General features: G+C 40.8%; 1 long non-coding RNA gene across 7 annotated transcripts in view; it reads left to right on the top strand.

Annotated features, from left to right (window-relative positions):
- Positions 1 to 972: 972 nt before the first annotated feature.
- LOC148379383 (uncharacterized) overlaps positions 973 to 19,669 on the top strand; it is a 43,995-nt gene continuing 25,298 nt past the window's right edge. For 2 of the 7 annotated variants that reach the window (XR_015855510.1, XR_015855511.1), the window contains exons 1-4: positions 973 to 1,296; positions 1,412 to 1,462; positions 5,444 to 5,590; positions 13,807 to 13,938. This is a non-coding gene — a long non-coding RNA (uncharacterized LOC148379383). The other 5 variants (XR_015855515.1, XR_015855512.1, XR_015855509.1 and 2 more) reach the window with 5 other exon arrangements.

The raw sequence follows: 19,669 nt of genomic DNA, 5'->3' as shown, positions 1-19,669 counted from the left end.
GGTGTATTGCATATGTACGGACACAAGGTTGCTATGGAAATAATATGATGTGCGTTGAGGCTCTGTATTAGGGCCCACAGGTTCTGAAAACACCCGTTAACAATGGTACTATTTGGGCTCCCTCTAGTGGTACACGTAAGAATTACTTAAGGTTTATTTTGCATGCATCATTTTTAAGATTGCAAAACATGGTGCAACATTTGAATGTTTCCCTAACATCAGCAAAGGTTCATTTGATTTCACTGTAGTTTGGTTACATTCACATGGGGATTCAAGTCGACCTTTTTTGAAAGGCAGATTGAAGACAAAAGTGAAGGTGAAAGGTGAATTGTCCACCGGTGTGACGGCGAGCAGAAGCAATCTGCGGCGAGCAAGATGCCAGACGGATACGAATTGCACTTATCTTCCGCTGACCTTCTCAAACCTGCAAACTGATTGAGGAGGAGGAGGAGGAGGAAGAGAAGGTAGATGGAAGTGATGATCAAAATAGGGAGAAATGCACACTGATGGGAGGAGCGGGTGATGGAGTACGAGGGATGCTGAGAGCTGTCTTTGATTTGGAGCAGAGGAGAGAGATCATGATGACGAACTATTACCCAGAAAAAACCATAACTGTGCTATATTCCTTTTTTTATAGTGGTGAGATGCAAGTGAACCTTTTTCAGAATTTGCACTGATTCCTAATTTGCCCCTATATTTTTTTCCGAATAATAATAATAATAATAATAATAATAGTAATAATAATAGTAATAATAATAGTAATAATAATAATAATAATAATAATAATATTTCACCTGCTCGTCGTCAGGAGTCGTCACAGCAGATCAATCGATAATGACGCACAAATATTCATTATTTACACTTTGATTTTAATTTCTAAACATTAGAATGTTGTTTTGTGGTCCAAATGACGATTATTCTTTTCATTACTAATGCTAGTGCTTTGCTGCGTGAATAAAATCAAAAGATTTTATGACGATTGTGAACATGAATTTTATGGCGCCAGGATGCAGTTCTAAACTTCTCCAGCTAGAGGCGCTACACTCGCGTCAGCTGTGGTCACTTCTTCGGTCTGTCCCAGCTGACTGATGTCGTCCAATCAATCCCATATTTGTGTTTAGTGCCAACGTCGTGTGTTTCTTCGCCTATATCAATTTTAAATGACAATATCATCAATTTTACATTAAATTCGTGTCAGAAATCAACCAAATGATGTAATGTGCCCTTCTGGGGCTGCTAGTTTGGTTGCTCTTAATCCGAATGTCAATAATTAATTGACAGCAGATGACCTCATGGGTAAGAGCACATCTTTTTTTTTGACATTTTGTTGAAGAGAAACTGTTAATCCATTCTTTTTCTGCGTCTCGTGTTTCCAACAGTGCAATTGATGTTTTTATGTTTGTTTTTTGAGGTGTGACGCTCATGAAAAATATAGCTGGAAGCAACAATGAAGACTGTAAAGGTAAAAATGACTTTCTATCGATTTTGTATTCATCCATCCATTTTCTCTCTGTTATATTAATGGTCCTGTTTGAGAGGGCAATGTTTAGTCAGAAAACATTTTTAAAATACAACCATAACAGAAGACATTAGGGCACTTTAAAAAGTAGATAGGACTTATTTTGCACATAATTTTATGTGGTCTACTCGAGCTAATGAAGCGTGTCCATGTTTCTTGCTTAATGTATTTATTCTTTTCTTTTGGGCATAAATCCTGTACAAAAATTAGATTTTTTTGTAGAACATCTTTTGCATAGTCCCATTAAAAAAAAAAAAAAAAAGTTTAGTAGAAACAATACAGTGGTACTCAGCGTGTATTTTGTCTTGAGTTCCAAACAAAAATTTTGATGGTGGTAGAGTAGTTTTTTTGGCAAATAGCAAGTAAATCAATCAACAATAGGCTAATCACAGTTATAATCTATTCTCAAACTAATTGTAAAACCAATGATGCAAATTTATTCACAGCAATTGCATAACTTTTTCACCAACTTATTGCTAAGTGTGTAAAATGCCACAAACGGGCTAACAAAACTAGCATAAACAATGGTGAAGTATGAACACTATACTTTATATTATAAACTATACACTATATTTTTATCTTAGCTACAACTGACTACTAATTGAAATTGGGGCATGGTAAATGATTAAGGAATCAGCAAATGAGTTTGGACATTTTATACAACGTATGTCTGCTAGCTTAATGCTAACATCTGTGTGAAACTCCATAGACAGGCTAATGGAAATGAGCATACATCCATGTTATATATATTATTACCGTGTCTCGCAATCGTCTTTGCCCTCTCCCGGGCTTTTAATAATCACTTTGCGTAAACGTTCCGTCGGTGTTAACAGTCAAGACTGTTCTTTGCTCTCTAATTGTGAGCTGTTTTATTGCGCCGCAATGAAATCGTTCCTGGCAAGATGGCTAATATGCGCCATTATACTTTATTTGCAGTGAGCGTGCGGAGCATTTGTTGTCATTTGCGCTGTGGCAGACTTACTTAATAACAATGCCGTCTGTGGATTTAAGTGCCGCTCGAGTGCTTGGAAATGGATGAAGGTTGTGCATCCTCTTCAAATCCGAGCGGCTTCGTGTGGTTTTATTCTGTTTTGTTTACATTTGTAGCAACCGCTTTGTTAGGCACACTAGTACAATCCACGGGACAGATTACCGTGTTCTATAACCTCGGTGAATAATCGGCTTTCTAAGGAATATAACTTCTCTATTTTTGTGCTCAAAGTAAAGCCCTGTCTTTTTTTTTTGCCTTTGTTGCCATCTTGTGGCATCTTGCTGCTAAGCAGCCACCATTGTAAGAGATTTGGATTTCTCGTTTTGATTTAAAAAAAAAAAAAAGAAAAATAATAATCACTTTCATTTTCTTAAACTTTTTTTGTCTGACCCAAATGAATGGAGGTTTACCTAATGTAGTGGCCAGGTCCTTTCTTTTTGATGCTAGGTTATTGGTGCCACTTTCAAAAGGACAATTTTTGGTCATTTTCTCTGACTCCTGCCTCATTCTAGATGTCTTTCAAATCGTAATTCCTGTCATTTGGAGTGTTGGAGTGTATAAAGGAACGGGGGAAAAAAAAAAGAGAAGTAGCGCGAGTGGAGCTCCTATTAGGGGCAAAGTCGATCAAAGCGGGTGGCTGGCTGCGGACATCCGAGCGGCTTTCCCTTCGCCATTTTAATAAGGGGAGGAATCGAAATTCAATTGGAGTCTAGATTTGAAGGCTGTCGCCAATTATAAGGGAGCTCGTGTCTCCCTTGGGAACGAGCTTTCTTGTAAGAGCTGAATGTGACGTTTTCTCACGGGAGATACATGTGTGCTGTGTAACTTTATGCTAATTCTTGTTATGTTGTGAACGGGGTCACTGATTCATGGTTGTAAATCACAAGATGCTGAGCGCATGTTTGGAGCTTTTCTTTTTCAATGGCAGACAAAAGATGATCGCAGCAGTGATGTCACCACATTCGTTCAGATAGGCCCGAAGTGGTTATCTGGACCTTCTGGCGAATCCTCGTTGGTCCGTGGATCAGTTTTAAAGCGAGCAAATAAAGTGCATTTGCGATATTTACTTTGGGGATGGGCGATGACTGCTACCAGGTATCGCTATCGGTTTGGTATCGGGTACTCACGGAGGCTTCCGATACCAGTCACCGATACTCCAAAAATATCTGACGTTCTTCTTTGCAACTATTGACATACTGGTGAATTGTTTATATCACAAAGAATGTAGAGATATCGGTACATCTAAAATATTTTTTTAAATACTGCTCATGAGTTAAATTAAAAACAATGAAACGCTAATGAAGCAAGATTGGCAAATGGGATTGTTAAAGTTGTCGCTTAGTTGTCAGGCAGCCAAAATAGCACTTTTCATTTGGGTTTCCAAAAAAAAAAAAAAAGGCAAAGACAAAAAGATTTGACTCTTATTGCTACAAAAAAGAAAATGACGAACGGCGGACTTTGATGGTCACGATATTGTAATTTATTTCAGATTGTTGTGAGTGCGCAGAGCAGCAGTTGGTAAAACGACTCAATAATATATTATGACAAATGGATCTTCTTTCTTCACAAGCTTTTGTACCTTCCGTCCATCGGGTGACATAAACATTGATTTCTTTCAGCGTTTTTCATTTTTTTTTTGTTTTAGCCGCTTCTTTGGTCCGGTCGATAATTTCAGGAACGTTTCCATCTAATCTCCAGCGTTTAATGGCCCCTTGATCAATGGGTGCTTATCGATTCGTGAGTGCTTTTTTTTTTTTGCGCCAGAAGCGAATGAGTAGAAACTGAAAATGCCCGAGTAAAACATAACACTCCAGTTTGAAACAAATGTCACATTTCTAGTAATTGACTTTCTTCTTGCTTGGAATGCACACCGGGTAAAATCTTCCATTAGCTGTCTCCGAATTATACATAAGTGTCATAATGTAAGCACCTAAATTCACGACTTGTAAAACACAATATATTTTTCCCCCTAGCAACCAACAGATGGCGCTGTGGGAGCATTATTGTCAGTAAGTTGCTGTACCAGTGCATACTGCAGACATGCTATGCACATCCATTTCCATTTCAAAGCACCGACACCATCGGATTACGTAATGTAGGCTTCCCCCACCTGCTTTTTCCCGTTCTGCATTTGTCAAATTTTCCTCCCCCCCCCCCCATTCACATATTTTCTCAATTTTTAATATGGGATATGTATGGCATAAATAAATGATAGGGATTTTATTAAAGCAGCTTGATGTAGTTTGTAAAAAATGGAGGAAAAAACACCATACATGCTCCCAATCCATGGTGCCCATTACAAAGGATTTTATCGGGCTGCAGCTGTCAAATTTTTTTAGAATTGAAAAGTGAGGTGAGTGACGTGGGTGTCAGCAATATTGAGTTTGAGGCCAGACCGATTTGCTATTTTTTAGGACAAATTTTCTCAATTTTTTTTTTAACACAAGATAAATAATTTTATTGAAATCTCCCCCTGCAAAAAAAATCCGAAAGTACACAGGCGAGATTTTTTTGTGTGTAATGAATCACATGTCCACGACCACGACACATTTGTCATCGTGACGGTGCTGGCGAGTGGGCCGCTCCTCGTGCTCCACTCCGCCGTGTGATGCAGTAAATCCCTCCCAGACTGTTGAAAAAGAGCCAAGAGGACTTAGCGTCATAGATCCTGAAAAGCTTGACTACTCATCATTGGGAGTCAGAGTGCGTACCAGATGTTCCTTGTCCATTTTGAATATCACCACCTTTCTGTTCTCAATACTCATGACAGTGTCCAAAATTCCAGTCCTGCAATCTACCCCATGCGATTGTCGGACTTTAATCGAAAGGCGGTCCTTTATGGACCATAATTCACAAGATCTAAAGTACTAAATGTTAATCCTAACCGTTCATCCATCTCCAAGTCGTGAGTGATTCTTTTTTTTTTTTTGCAGATTGAAGGAATGTCAGAGCTCGGGTGGGTACAACAGTGGCCCTCAGCGGGAGCCAGCAATTCTCCATGTGGGATAATGTCAGTCTACACTCCTCTGGAGATTCAGCAGAATTCACCGGTGGTGTGCTTGGAAGGAAAAAAAAAACAGGTAAACTATTGTCTGGGGATGGTGTCCGGAGTGGCTGAGAGGCATTAAAGATTAGCAGACTACTATTTCCTGCCCGGGATGCCTTTAGACTTCTTGCAGTATGGCTGGTATAAAAAAAAATATATATATATATATATGAATGCGCCATCGATGGATGTCGTTTAGCCATTCGTCTTTGTGACAGCTCTCGGGAGGGGGGGGGTAATTTTGAATACGGTCCTGGAAAAGTGAGCAGACTGTGGGGGAAAACAAGGATTGTTCACAATATTAGGTACAGCAAAGTTTTGTCCAAATGAAGCTTCTAAACTCATCAACATTTGTGGCATGAAGATTTGGTCCAACAGAAGCTCAAGTTGAATATTGCGGCAAGACACTCCTTTTGTCGAAATGCAGCCGCTCCACTCGCAGCAACGTAGATAAAAATGCCGCATGTTGGCAGCAAAACACTATGTTTGTCTAAATGAATCTACTCAGCGTTTTTTTTTTAATATAGGGTTAGGCCTCAAAGCTCTACTTTTGTCTAAATTAAGCTACTCAACTAAGATCTTTGTTACCTGGATGCCGCATTTTGGCGCAAAAGCATTACTTTTGTTGAAATGAAGCTGCTCAACTCATCGCACCATAGCACCTTGACTGCCCTTTGCATGACCCGCGTGACCGCAACATCTCTGTAAGCCATCAAACAAGAAGCGAGATGAGTCGAGAGAGTTTTAATTTCATCCTAGTTTTCATCTTAAATGGATGTGATGTTACAAGCGAGGGGGTCAGTCCAGTTCACGCTTTCCGACAGCGCCGCCACGTCTCGTCTCTCGCTAACAGACAGCCGCGACCGCAGCTCGTCTCAAATGACATTTGATTAGTTTTCATCGTTACTTTGCATATTTATAGCAGCCCGAGGAGTCTCGCGTGTTATCAATCCACCTGAACGGCCTGCCAAAAATGTGGCTGCCATCTCATGTCCTCGCCCACCTCAGTGCAACGTGACTAATGGCAGCAGACACACTGGCGGTAAACTTGCGTCAACTCGCCAACATGGCTGCGGCAAAAATTGTCAATTAAATCCGGTTAGGTTGCTGAAAAAAAAAGTTTCCCAATTACGAGTCCTCCCTCGTTCGCGTCATGTTTACCCGGCTTTAAATTGATCCTCACGGACGACATGACATCTAAGGCGAGGCTGAATATTTATTCAACCCCCCCCCATACTTCACTTTCATAGGCGCTGCGGAAACACGCTTGGCACAGGTAGAAGATGTGATCTCCACACACACGCGGGACCGCACAAAGACACTTCAGGGGCACGGAGGACGCGTCTGAGTAGCTCTCATGTCGTCACCAAAGAAGAAGAAGAAGAAGGTGTCGAACATAACAGGGACGAGAACCCTCGGGAAGGGGCTGTGGGGGGGTCGTAACGCAAAGACTCCTTGTTCAAAACGCAGATGGTACACCACACGAGTCTCATGTGTGTGTGTGTGTGACTCAGAGTGTGTGACTACGGCTGCATAATAAGCTTTATGTGTCACTTTGCATGTACAAATCACATCCAACGTGCTCACGTTGCTCAACTTATCTGGAAGCACATTCAAAGCGTCATACACACGGACATTTTGTGAATTTTCCATTCATTAGCGCCACGCGAAAGTGAACTCGACCGACCGCTGAGCTAAATGCTCGCTCTGAGGCAAGATTGTAAATTATACACAAATCTGACTTCACGCCGTTTAATAATGGATTCAACTCCGAAAGCCTGAATGGGATTGATGAGATCTGTGGTGCCGCTCTGCTCTGTTATTTTTCCGCAAAAAAGATTATTATAATTCTGTGGTTAAATAGTAATCCCTGAAATTTGTATGAGATTTTTTTATCACAAACATTTTTCCAATCATTGGCAGAGAACATTATAAAGATTGCGTATGGGCCTATATTGCCCGGAGCACAAAGTCAGCATTAAAATCATAATAAAATAATGATGAGGTCACTACGCTTATGTCCACTGGATGTGTGACCCATATACACGATGATGTGAGCATTAAACAAGCCAAGAGGCAAACGCAATTTCTCACATCTGCCAGAGTACATAAAGTCCCCTAATGGCTGCATTTTGACCCCAGTTGACCTCATGCGGGACGAATAATGACTGGGGCTTGTTTATATACAAAATAATGGCCTAAATGATTAAGGCGTTTTATTTCACACTTAATCAAGAAACGATTAATCGACTAACTGGATGAATGCAAATTGCAAATTTATACGCCGGTGTCCACGTCACTCACCATTTCGTTTTTTTCAAGCTGCACACACTCAAAGTCACAAATATGTGAACTGTAAGAAGGTTGACTTTCACAAATTTGCATCTTTATTTTTTTACCGGCTGTACATAATATTCACGTAAAATATTCCTCCCAGAGATCCTTTTGGCACCCGCCACCGACGTGTGTAATCAGAGTGGGATGAGAGCAGCTCTATTTTTTTTTTTTTTTTTTTAGGAGGTCTGGATCCGCGTCAGCCTGCCTTCTGTGGAGACGGAGATAAACAAATAAAGAATGATGCTGAGTGGGCTTAAAAGCCTATTTGCAAAGTTAAAAAAAGAACTTTGGCCATATCGTGAATTTGTCAATGCTGACGGAGTTGGAAATTTAACAGGATTTTGTAGGGGTGGTAAATTGGTCAGAAAACAAGATTGGAGAATACTAAAAGTTCCTCGGAAAGTAATACGATCATTAATTGTCATTGACATAGTTGTAAAGTGTCTCACTACTAAAAGTTGTTACATTGACATTTACGTTCCTCTGTGCGCTTCGAAAAAAAAAACGTACAATGCCTTGCTTTGGATCTTTCCAGTCGAAATTCACCTTCAGCAAAATGCAGCGTGAGGTTAGATACATGCGTCATCCGTCACCTAACAACCACACATACATAAGTCGCTCCTCCTTTCTCTTCTTGACAAATAAAGTCGTCAAAAGCCACCGTTTTCATCAGCTGTCGAAGCTGAGCTGTTGAAGAAAAACCTTTATATATATATATATATATTTTTTTTTTACATCTTTCTCCATTGCCTTTGTTTGGTTCCCAGGCAACAAATAACACGAGGACTGTGCTGCATTCTCATAATCACAGGGAAGAAACTGCGCAAATGAAGCTTGTTAACAACCCACTGTTTATTAATTGCACGTTAGCATCGGCGGCTAACGGCAGTATGGCTAAGTAAAAAGTGCTTTTAAGATGACAAACAGCAGACTCCAATTATATGCAATAAATGTATTTAATCGATGGAGCAAAAAAAAAAAAACAAGTTGTGGTCATCTGTTGCTAGGCAGAAAATGCCCCCATGACTTAAAAAAAAAAATTGTAGGCTAAGAAAGCATTAGTATGCCACAAATTGCAATCATATAACTTGATGAAAAACGATAAGTGCATATTTGGGCGTAATTAGCGGTTGGTCATTTACCTTCTATGTAGTTAATTCGTTGCTCTTTTCACGTAATAACGACACATCCCCCAGCATGCAGCGGCGGTGTTAAGTTTCTTTAACATAGGCCAATAATGAGTCATAATGTGGATATTTAATTCACATTTTATGCCCAGTATAAGCTTTCAAGCCTCATAAATTATTCCTGTGCAATATGCAGCCTTGTATTTGTAATAGGCTGCCATATTGCATTTTATTGCAAATGGGGCCTTGTGAAGGGGGGGGAACCCGCATCGGTGACAATGTGTCTCGTGGCATCTCTTCTCGTCTCATTTTTATCAGCCCGCCTCCGCCAAACTGATTCTTGCTTTTATTCTTTCTGACACGTATTGAGGTCCGTAGCTCGGAATGGGAAGAAGACAAGAAATAGAAAGGAAAACAAAAAAAAATGCGGGAATATTCACTGTGGTCTTGTTGTGAGACTTTTACATATTAACTCGGGTGAGACGGAACGATGACAGCTTGATTGACGGCTCAGCTGAGAGGAAACAATCGGAGGAGAGGGGCCCGTCGTAGTTTCGATTTTGATGACACAGACGGCGGATCGCTGGTCCGTGACATGATGGCAAACACGTCGATGCCGACCTGCCTCCTGAGACCACACGCGCTGTCATTGATGGAAAGCACACACACAGCTTTGAGTGTCATCAGCAGGTTGTGAAGGAGCAACTGGATGAGTTGAATAATCCTTCTCCACCAGGGGGCAGTATAGTACAAACGTACATGCACTCATTTATCACGGAGGATAAAGAATCTATGCCCGTGAGTATTGTGATAGTGGTGTGTTGCTGCACTATTTGTGTTCAAGCGATTGTGTAAAAAAATAATCACGCTACACGATTAATCATTGACTAGCATTAAGATAGCAGACATTGGTGTGTAGTAAATACACAACCGTTATTTGTTAAAGCTGACTTTTTGATGCATCGTTAGATTGTTCAGGTGTTTATTAAATTTGTTGGTGAGTTTACAGTCTGCGGCAGCTTGACATACATACAGCAACAAAAACATACACAAGGCAGCCATGTTTGTTTTTTCTACTCCATTTAATGACCTGCTTTGACGCCATCCCGTTAATGAGAACCGGGAGTGTGTAACGTCGTTATCCATGTTTGTGTTAAGTCAGTATGTCGGTGACGCCTTTTTATGCTCCTTGGGCCACATTAGCCCCCCCCTCCCCCTCCAAAACATGCCACATTGCATCGTGAACAATCGCCGGATTACGCTGATTGATTACGACTGGCAAGGATGAATCGGACAAGTGTCAGGCGGCAAGCCAGTGACGGACTTGCCATCTAATGGTGTTGACTCGCCGACTTGTGAATGTGTGCGTGTGTGAGGGAAACAGATGCTGAGTGACGACTGACTGACTGATGGCATAATGCGATAACGAGCAGACGAACATGACGAGGGGGATGCACCAGATATGCAAAGCAGACATTATGTAAACCGACGCGATCAGATGCGTAACGACGCGGGCGGTTTCACTCGTTACGCGCCGCGAAGCGCTACCACGCGTTACGACAAACATGCGATCTGACAAATTCGCCACAACCTCAAGGTTTAAAATGTGGATTTATTTTTATGTACTGTATTGTAAGTATAATAGTGAACATTAGAATTAATTTCTCTGACTCAAAAACATTCTGTTTAAATAAATTAAAAGATTACAGTATAGTAAAAAAAAAATCCCTCCAATCCTGTAGGTGGCAGTAATGCATTATGCAAAGCAACTATTACAAGTCATATTTACATTCCGCAATCATATTTACATAGCGTAATAACTTCCACCTCGCTGATGTCTGAGCCTCACAATACATCATAAATCTCTCTCGCTGCCCAAGTTCCCTAACTGGGATAATCGGAAGAAAATGAGCGGATTATTGAGTGAAGGTGTAAAACAGATGCGCTATTATCAGTGTTCTGCTGTAACGCTTGTTTTTCATTACTTCTCCACATAGTGAAGGAAGCACTGGATCGATTGGATCTTCTGTATGAGCGGGCACCATTTTGTTTTTTTGTGTTTGTTTCGTGTCAAGGTCTTTATTGACGCTTTAACAACGCACACGTGCATCGTTCAAGTGCTTTCTTCACGGTCGCTTGGCAGCCAATGTGGATAATTCTTTTGTTGGTCACAAAGTAGGAGATGACCGTGGGAGTGCAAACACTAATATTCTTGTTAAAAATCCTCAGATTCCTCCACCAAAAAAATGACAAGTGATAAAGATGAGGGATTGGCTGTCACTGCTGCATTTTCTCATTCTTCATATGTCCCGGGGAGAGGCATTAGTAAAACAGGGACATGACAACAATGGCTACAGCATAATCTGTCCAACCCCATTACGGACTGCTAGCACGCTCGCAGAAAGACACAAACAAAGGCACGCATACGCGGAAATCTGTCACAGCGTATAACATACAACTGATGGAGGGCATAAGGATCTTCTCCAGCTTCTGCTGCATGACAATATAAACATAAGTCCAGTGGCTGTCAGCGCTTTGCTTTCAAAGTGGATCCAAATCATTGCGGAAAAATCGAAACATTTTACGAACCGCAAAAATCAGCGATTGATTACTGTTGAGAGGTTGATATTAGCAGATTTTGGCGAATCTAAAATAAAAAATAGCTCGACATGATTACTCGATTCAAATGGTTGATTCATTTGATAATCGATTACTTTTCGATTAATCGATTGATCTCGACAGTTTTGTTGTTTATATCCTTGTTTAGTGTAATGTATATATTTGGCCAGTATAAACTAAACTGGCACCTCCACTGTTGATTTAAAAGATTTCAAATGTTTTTCCGAATACATCTCACACTGTGATGATGTTAGCAGGGGAGCTGAGCTTCATCTTGTTTTCCTTCACCGTATCAACCTTTTGTTACGTTATCTCCGGTGGCGTAACGGGATTAGCAACTAGTCGGCGGGTCAGAAGCGAAGCGCGCCCCCCCAGGAACACTGGAGTGTTGACAACCTTGCTACGAGCAAATTGAAATGATGATCCTAGACAGGCTTAGCCGCGCGTGCAGTCGGCAGCTCGGAGGATGGAGCAATTACGCCCGGACTGGGCACGATCGTGGGGCCAATCACGAGTGTTCATCTCCAAAGCCTCGAGTGGGAAAACACACTGAGAAAAAAAAAAATGAGAGCAAAAATGATGCAGCGGGAAGAATCATATTGTTGTGTTAAGTCGAGTGGTTATTCAGTCAAGCATTTGACCCTGTAAGATATTTCTGCAAACAACTGATTTTACTTTGAAAAAAGAGTGACATAAAAATGTATTCGATTCATCGATAGATAATGGCTAGAATAATCGATTCTAAAAATGTTCGATAGTGACGGCCCTACATTGTACTGTTACAAATTTTGTATATTTAAATGTATATTTTGTTTTTATTTATTTTTAAATATAAAAACATTTAAAATACCTTTTTTTTATTTTTAAATATAAAAATATTTTTAAAAAAATATATATATATATATAAAATAAATATATAAAATAAAGTTTTTGGACAATTTTAGCAGTTGAACATTTTTTTGTTTTCCTCGCTACCTGCTTTCGCCGGATCGCACTTGAAAACGAGGTACTTTAAGCAAATGTGGCGGTCAAAATGCTACTCCTTTTTTTTTTTTTTTTGAGAATAAAGGTAACAAACCATTCCGAGAAATTGAATTACTGGGAGCGGGTTCCCTTCTCGTTCTGCTTCAATGAAAAGAGAACTTGCTCTCCATTGTATCTCATTATAAACTTTCCAAATAACGTTCTCGAACTTTCTAAAGCAATCCCTCGTAAAAAGGCAACATACTACACATGCTTTTGCAATCGTACTCTTTCTCGACTACATGGCCATGAATCACGTCAGGTACAAAATAAATTGTATGTGAGTAGACAATTTGCAAGCGTGTTAGGTGACCCTTTTCACAGCGAGGCCACGTTCCATTCAAGCGAGCTGCCGGCTTGGGGGCGCCATTATTCATGCTCGTTCACGGACTTCCCCGGCTAAGAACAAACATGGGATCATTAAGGAGACGTTTGCAGGAGCGCTAACGCCGAACCGCCGCTCGCAGTTCACCGAGACCAAAAATGTTAGCGCGCTAAAGCGCTCAGGGAAGATTCGGTTCGCTTCACGTCTCGCTCGCTCATAATGGAAAGATAGTGCTTCAAAAGCGTCTTATTGCAATATGAAAGAACTGGAAACATTTGCGATCTTGTTTCATTCCTCTCAAAGGAGGTCACAGGATATTTGATTTAGTGAGCTGATATGTTTGATGAAAAAAAAAAAATGTCTTGCATGTGAGGAAAATTGCGTCTTTGTCTCTGGAGCAACAGAATATTATGTCTACCTGCTCATAAAAGATAATGTTTTGAATAGCGCTCACAGCATTCCGCCACAATTCAAATATTTCTATGAAATGTTTGATCATATTTTGAAGCAAACAGTAATCCCATAAAACTTGCCATTAGCTTTAAAAATGATTTTATTTGGAAAAAGTGTGCATGTATGGATACATGAGGTATCTGCTAACAACCCAGGCTAAACTAGCATCTTCGCTACATACTTATTTTGTCAATATACATATATGTACAAATTATATACGAACGTAGGCTATGAAATAATATATACTAATATATTTGTGTTTATGTGCATTTACTCATTTATTATCGTATGGATCTTTGACGTCTATAGCCGTCAATGGCTATTGACTAGTTTAAAAACTAGTTTATTTTTTTTTTTTTCCCCCAGGAAGTGTCACAGCTGTAGTCAAGATGTGTCTCGTGTGACGCATTCCGGCCGCCAGTGAAAAGCCTGACCAGAAGCAAGACCAGAAAACCAGCCATACTGCATCTTCCTACCTCGTTGGCGCCGTTGCGATACGTAAGTCTGCTTGTATGCTCTCCAACAACTCAAAAGAACATTACGGCCACACTGTAAGTTGGCATTAAAAGGCAGCTCCAAACTTTTTCCCCTCCCACTTTCCGCCCCGCAACTCGGCCGCAAGGTCAAATCAACCATCCGGCGCCCCCGACTTCTTCTTCCGTTGACCTTTCTTGCGCAACTCTGTGCTTTGCCTCTCTCTCCTGGTTAAGCCTTCATCAGTTTTCTCGCACTTTTATGTCTTTCCGACTTTCATTTTCACTCCACTTACTCCTCGGCCTGACTTTCATCATCCCGGAGCGTTTGGCATCCTTTCAGCTTTGTTACAATTGTTCCCTTTGTCGGTCAGCTCATATTGTGTCTGTCTTTACCCACTCTTGATTGTCTCTCTTTCATTCCCAGCCTTTCAACATCCAATAGTTTTTCATTTCATCTGTTTTTTTTTCTTCTCCCTCCTTGTTGTAGCATTTCTTATTTGCTTTTAACTTTCTTTCAAGTTAACTTTGGAAGTTAACACGCCAGTCGACTACCGTAGGTGTTGAACCGATTAGTCGACTCGTCGACAAGTCAAGTACAGCAAATAGCTGAGTCAGTCTAGAACAGTGATTAATTAACTTTGTCAATATATAGATCAGTCTAGTTGACTAGTTAGAGTAATTATAAAATAATATAAAATACCACAAAGTGCTTGGACCGCTGTATCATGCTAAAAATATCAATAATATCATCGATTAATCGACGTCGACTCATCACGCTAGCGTCAAATTCCGCCAAAATGTTCTCGTTTAACGCCGAAAACGGAGTTCCCTTTAGTTTTACCCAGCTGCTTTCCACACGCTACACGAGCTAGCGCCAATTTAAGCATCGCTACCCAAGCGTGTGCGTTTTGAACCCATAAGAAAATCTCCCAAACGCTTGAATGTTACGTTGAGGTTGCGTCACTCGTTTTGTGAGGTTAATCCGCCATGCGTGCTCCCCGCGTGCCAGATCCCATCAATGCAGACGCCCACGCCGTAGGCGAGCGCACGAAACCCTGCGCCGCTTGCATTTATGATTCAACGCGCACTTCCCGCCTTCCCCTTTGCACTCTCCGTCCTCTTCCCGCTCACCTGCGCCGCACTTCTTCCTCCGAGCGCTTCTTCTCCTGGCCAACGAGCGTTTTTCTCATTTGCCTCGCCTTCTTTTCTTATCACAACCTTTCTCTTATTTGCTCCTACTGCCCGTCACCCCCCTCCCCTCCCTGATAATATTCATTCCCGAAGCAAAGGATGGCATTAGCAGTCGGTGTGCTTCGGCGCCAACGCGCAATATGTTGGCACATGACAAGATTGTGTCCCCTCCCCTCTGCACGGCGCACTGCATCAATAGCGCTCGGCAGCCAAGCGTGACGTGCAGGCGTCCACCACATAATAAGCAACTTTCTCACCCACCACCCCCACAGATCCTTTTTTTTTTTTTTTTAATTAGAATTGCAATATCCAAGTATGCGGATCTTATTCAAAAAGCCAGCGGTGGTCTTAATTCCTTATTTTATTTAAATTCCCCCCCCCCCCCCCCAAAAAAAAAAGCCAACGTCACTTTGCCTTTTTATTCTTGTCTTGAGATAGATTGATTGATTTATTGAGGCATTTTTATTTATTTATTTTTGTTATTCCAGCTGTCAAGACGTGTTGTTTCCTCGCATTTCTCTTCCCGCTTGTTGTCATCTATGTTGTTTGATCTCGCACTGGCATGCTCGATTACTTCCTCCCTCGATAGCACCTTCACTCCAGTTGCCTCCATTTTCCTTATTGTTGATTTTATTTTTTGCTGGTTCATCGACTCGACAACGCGGTTATTCAATATACATCACAATATTCCAGGCATCCCTGCAACATGCTTTATTTCTGACAGCTATTATCTCCGCATGTAACAATCAAGTTGTCATGTAGACTCGGGCAATATTGCAGAAACTGGACGCGAAATACCAAAAATGAAAATCGAACAATATGTTGTTTGCTGAAGAAAAAGAATCTAATCAGGTAAGGGAAGTCAAGGCATGAATGCAAATCTCAAATGGTAATCACTGATGTGCAGCTGCTAAAACATTGGAAGCATGCAATATAAATAGGATTAAAAAAATAATAATAATCAAACTATGCCTACTGGCCAACAGGGGGCATTACAATACAGACATGGAGCTCCTCAGTATGCTGCAGTAATATATGGCCTTTGCAGATGATAAAGAATATATGCCGGTCAGAATTGTTATTTTCTTATTTATTTTCCAACAACACTGGACCATACTTAATAACATAAATATTTCGGAAAACAACACCGAAAACTGTCAAACAAGTGTTGTGTGTGTGACTTCATTGTCCCTGGCAGAATATGTAAACAAGCTTGGCAAGACAGTGACACATATGACTGATTGAACTCCGCCATTCTGCCGCTATATCAAGAGACACAATGGCGGCTGTCACAACTTGCACAAATCGCCAACAGGAGCTTTCCATATTTTTCATCCTGACATTTAACATCGATTAAAGATGTTTCCTAGCAAATTAGTCACTAACTTGATTGTAAATATCAAACCAAGCCCATGTGGTCAGGAAAGTAACTCACAAAGATGACATTTCGGAGCCAAAAAAAAAAAAAAGTTAAGCATTACAAGCGGGACGCTATGAAGAGATTTTCTTCAGGTCACCCAGAGGTGAAAAACTGTCTTTTCTAATACGCTTTCTATTTGTCAGCGTATCAGTTAGACTCACACTGTGAGTCCAGCACACTGCCAGCCTATTTCCGCCATCATTACCCGACACACACAATTATTCACGCTCGGAGCGAGCAAACGCGCTGAGCGAAAGTAAACAAAACTTTCCGAAAGGTGCCATCTTACTTTTTAGCTCCATTATTGACACACATCCTTGTGTTTTTCAATTAAGCTCCATTGACCGAGCGGCCTTGAATTTGTGTTACTGTTGCGTTGTGGGAATAGTTTTCATAGATCGGTGTAGTGACACATCAAGACTTGCTGCTTGTTATTTTATTCAAGTGTGAAATGTTTTATTCGAAAACTTTTAACCACATAAGTTTGTCTTAGTAGAGCCTTTCTGTGTGTCTTTATATTAAAGTACAATATTGAAGGGTGCAGTTCTTGAGGAGGCTTAAATAGACTAAAATTTTATGTTTTTAGTTACATTTGTGGTCATGGTATAAATTTAACTGGGCACGACTCTTCTACCATTCGTGAGATACTTGTAGTCCCACAGGGTTCAATCTTAGGTCCCATGCTGTTTACTAACAGTACATGATCGAGTGCAAATTTGTTTTTGATCATTACAAACATTTTGGGTATTCCTTACGTTCTCTCAATAGTTGAAAATTGTGTTTTCAAGACAGAATTTTGGATATAGTGGAGTCACAAATGATGAAGCTCAACAAACCGATGACTGTACAGTTGGTAAATGCACTAAAGTGAGAAATAGGAATCCATTTTTCATCGTGTCACATTTCATCCCATAAGTGGACCAGAAAGCAAGAGGCAACAGGGCAGACTTACTTAACACCAACAAACAAAAACATTCTGTTTCTGTGGTTTCAAGGCGACATTTTAGCTCCTTACATGCCTTTAATGATTTATTCATAAATCCCTTCAGAGGCTGCGTCAATATACAAATTTAGCCCAGTTTGGCAGTGCTGCATTTGGCCTCACTGCATTTTTCATCACAATAGTGGACAAGATAAGGGGCGAGGGGGTGAGAATAAAAAAAAAAAAACATGCATAGAATGTGTGACCAACACAAAGACTGCAATTGATGTTAAATTGTATTCATTCAAAATAGGTCTGTGTTGTGTGCCTGTAAAGTTTCCAGGTTGGTTGGTTTGGCTACTTTCGTTCCAAACAATGCTATCGAGAAGAGGGCTACCTTTATCAGAGTTGTGTGTCTCTGCTCAGTATTGGCTTAATTCTTTCTTCCCTCCACCCCTTTCATTTTTCAATTTTCCCCCAGTACCAATAGACTAACTTCGCACACATGTCTGGCGCCGAGTCATTTTCTCGCGTATGCATCATCCGCGTTTGATTTCGCAAGCAATCTTACCTTTCAGTCGGAAATCTTTCCCCAAATCACCTCTCTCTTCTCCATGGAGAAAATTGGAAACACCCCCCACCCCGACCCACCCTCAATCCCCCACTCGACTTTCAATAATTTTTTTTTGCATGAACTGAAAGTACATTCAAATGTTTCAGACTGTTGAATTGTTTGCCTCTCACCAGCTATGGGATAATGTTCCATGAGACTACTTTTAATGAATTTCATGCGGTGGTGTCAAAGTCAGGGACATCTCACACGAGCTGTATCGCTGGGTGGCATTATTCTGCTTATTAAAACGGGTAGTTCTGAACACTTATTCCAAATAGAATTGACTGAGTGTTGAAAGGGCACGTGCAAGTGTGGAAATACTACAGCAAAATTTGAGCCTCACTCCAGTAATCCCTCCCAAGAATACAATCGTGCCTAATACTAAGTTAGCATTAGCAGTGGAAACAAGCCAACGTTAGCCACAGGAGTTCTAAACATTCATTCGAAATCGGATTAAGTGTTAAACGGAGACTTTGCAGTTTAAAACACCTTCAACGTAGCCTAACCTAGCATAACTAAGCTAGCATTAGCAAGGCGATGTTAGTTACAGATGCTATGTTGCTAGCATGATTTTTTTTCTGATCACAAACTGTTAAAAGTATCCATAAACCAGACACCACCCCATAATATTCAGTATACTCGGTATCAGGCACTCTAGTGTGATCCTGCCTACGTATTGCGTGTCCCGTGGAGGTTTGTAGAGTCACAACTTAACGAGAGCGCTTTGTGTTTGCACACCAAGTTAGGTGCGTCGTGACTGACCTCCCAGTTGCTGGAGTGCTCTTAAACTTTTCAGGGGGTACCCGCCCCCTACATTACCGGAGTGCTTCACTTTGTGTTTGCTTTCCACCCAGTGCAGGAAGTAGAAATGGAACAACACAAAAAAAAAAAAAAAAAACAAGAAAGATACAAGCAACCATTAGAGCTGCCACATTAAGTACTTTTAGTGGAGAGTGACAAACGGCAAAAAGAATGACGGGTTAAAGAAAAGTGTAGCCAGACAAAGCATTTTGAATTAGTCCGTATGAAAATGGGCTCCTTTTTTTTAATTCAATTTTGAAATGTCATTTCTAAAAGGCCACATAATTGAGGTGTGTTTCGCACATTTTAAAATGCTGCCTGGGTCGTAATATCGGACAGTAATGACATATACGTGTTCTGGCAGATTCTGCTTTTCGTATCTGTGACTTTTTGCACTTTTCAGGAACATATCTATAACTGTTTTGCTTTGAGCTTCTGCTGCTTGTACCCGGAGGATCAGAGTCATTTCAGTGCAGCGAGCTTTGGCATAAGAGGATGTTGTCGGATTCCCTTTTGCCAGCGGCAGTCAATATTCGCCTTGGCTGCATCGTAGTTGCTTGTTTTGCAATAAAGGAGGACATTTAGACTTTTTTGAAAAGTTAAGGGAGGAGGTCGCTGAAAATGACTTGGTGAGAAAGTAAAACAAGCTGAGAAAGTTTGAGGGAAAGTGGGAAAATCAGGTTGGCTCAACCGTCCATCACTTAGTCGTAACTCTGTGACCTGGAGGATTGAAATAATGCCATTTTAAACTTTCCTATTGCTATTCAACAAACGACCGCTCCAATTCTACTATTTGAGCAGCTCAT

The sequence above is a fragment of the Syngnathus floridae genome, chromosome 22 (assembly GCF_059516105.1).
Source record: "Syngnathus floridae isolate MCC-2025c chromosome 22, RoL_Sflo_1.0, whole genome shotgun sequence".
In the NCBI taxonomy this organism is placed as follows: domain Eukaryota; kingdom Metazoa; phylum Chordata; class Actinopteri; order Syngnathiformes; family Syngnathidae; genus Syngnathus; species Syngnathus floridae.
The sequence above is the reverse complement of the archived record's forward strand: the minus strand, read 5'-3'. Positions and strand labels throughout refer to the sequence as shown.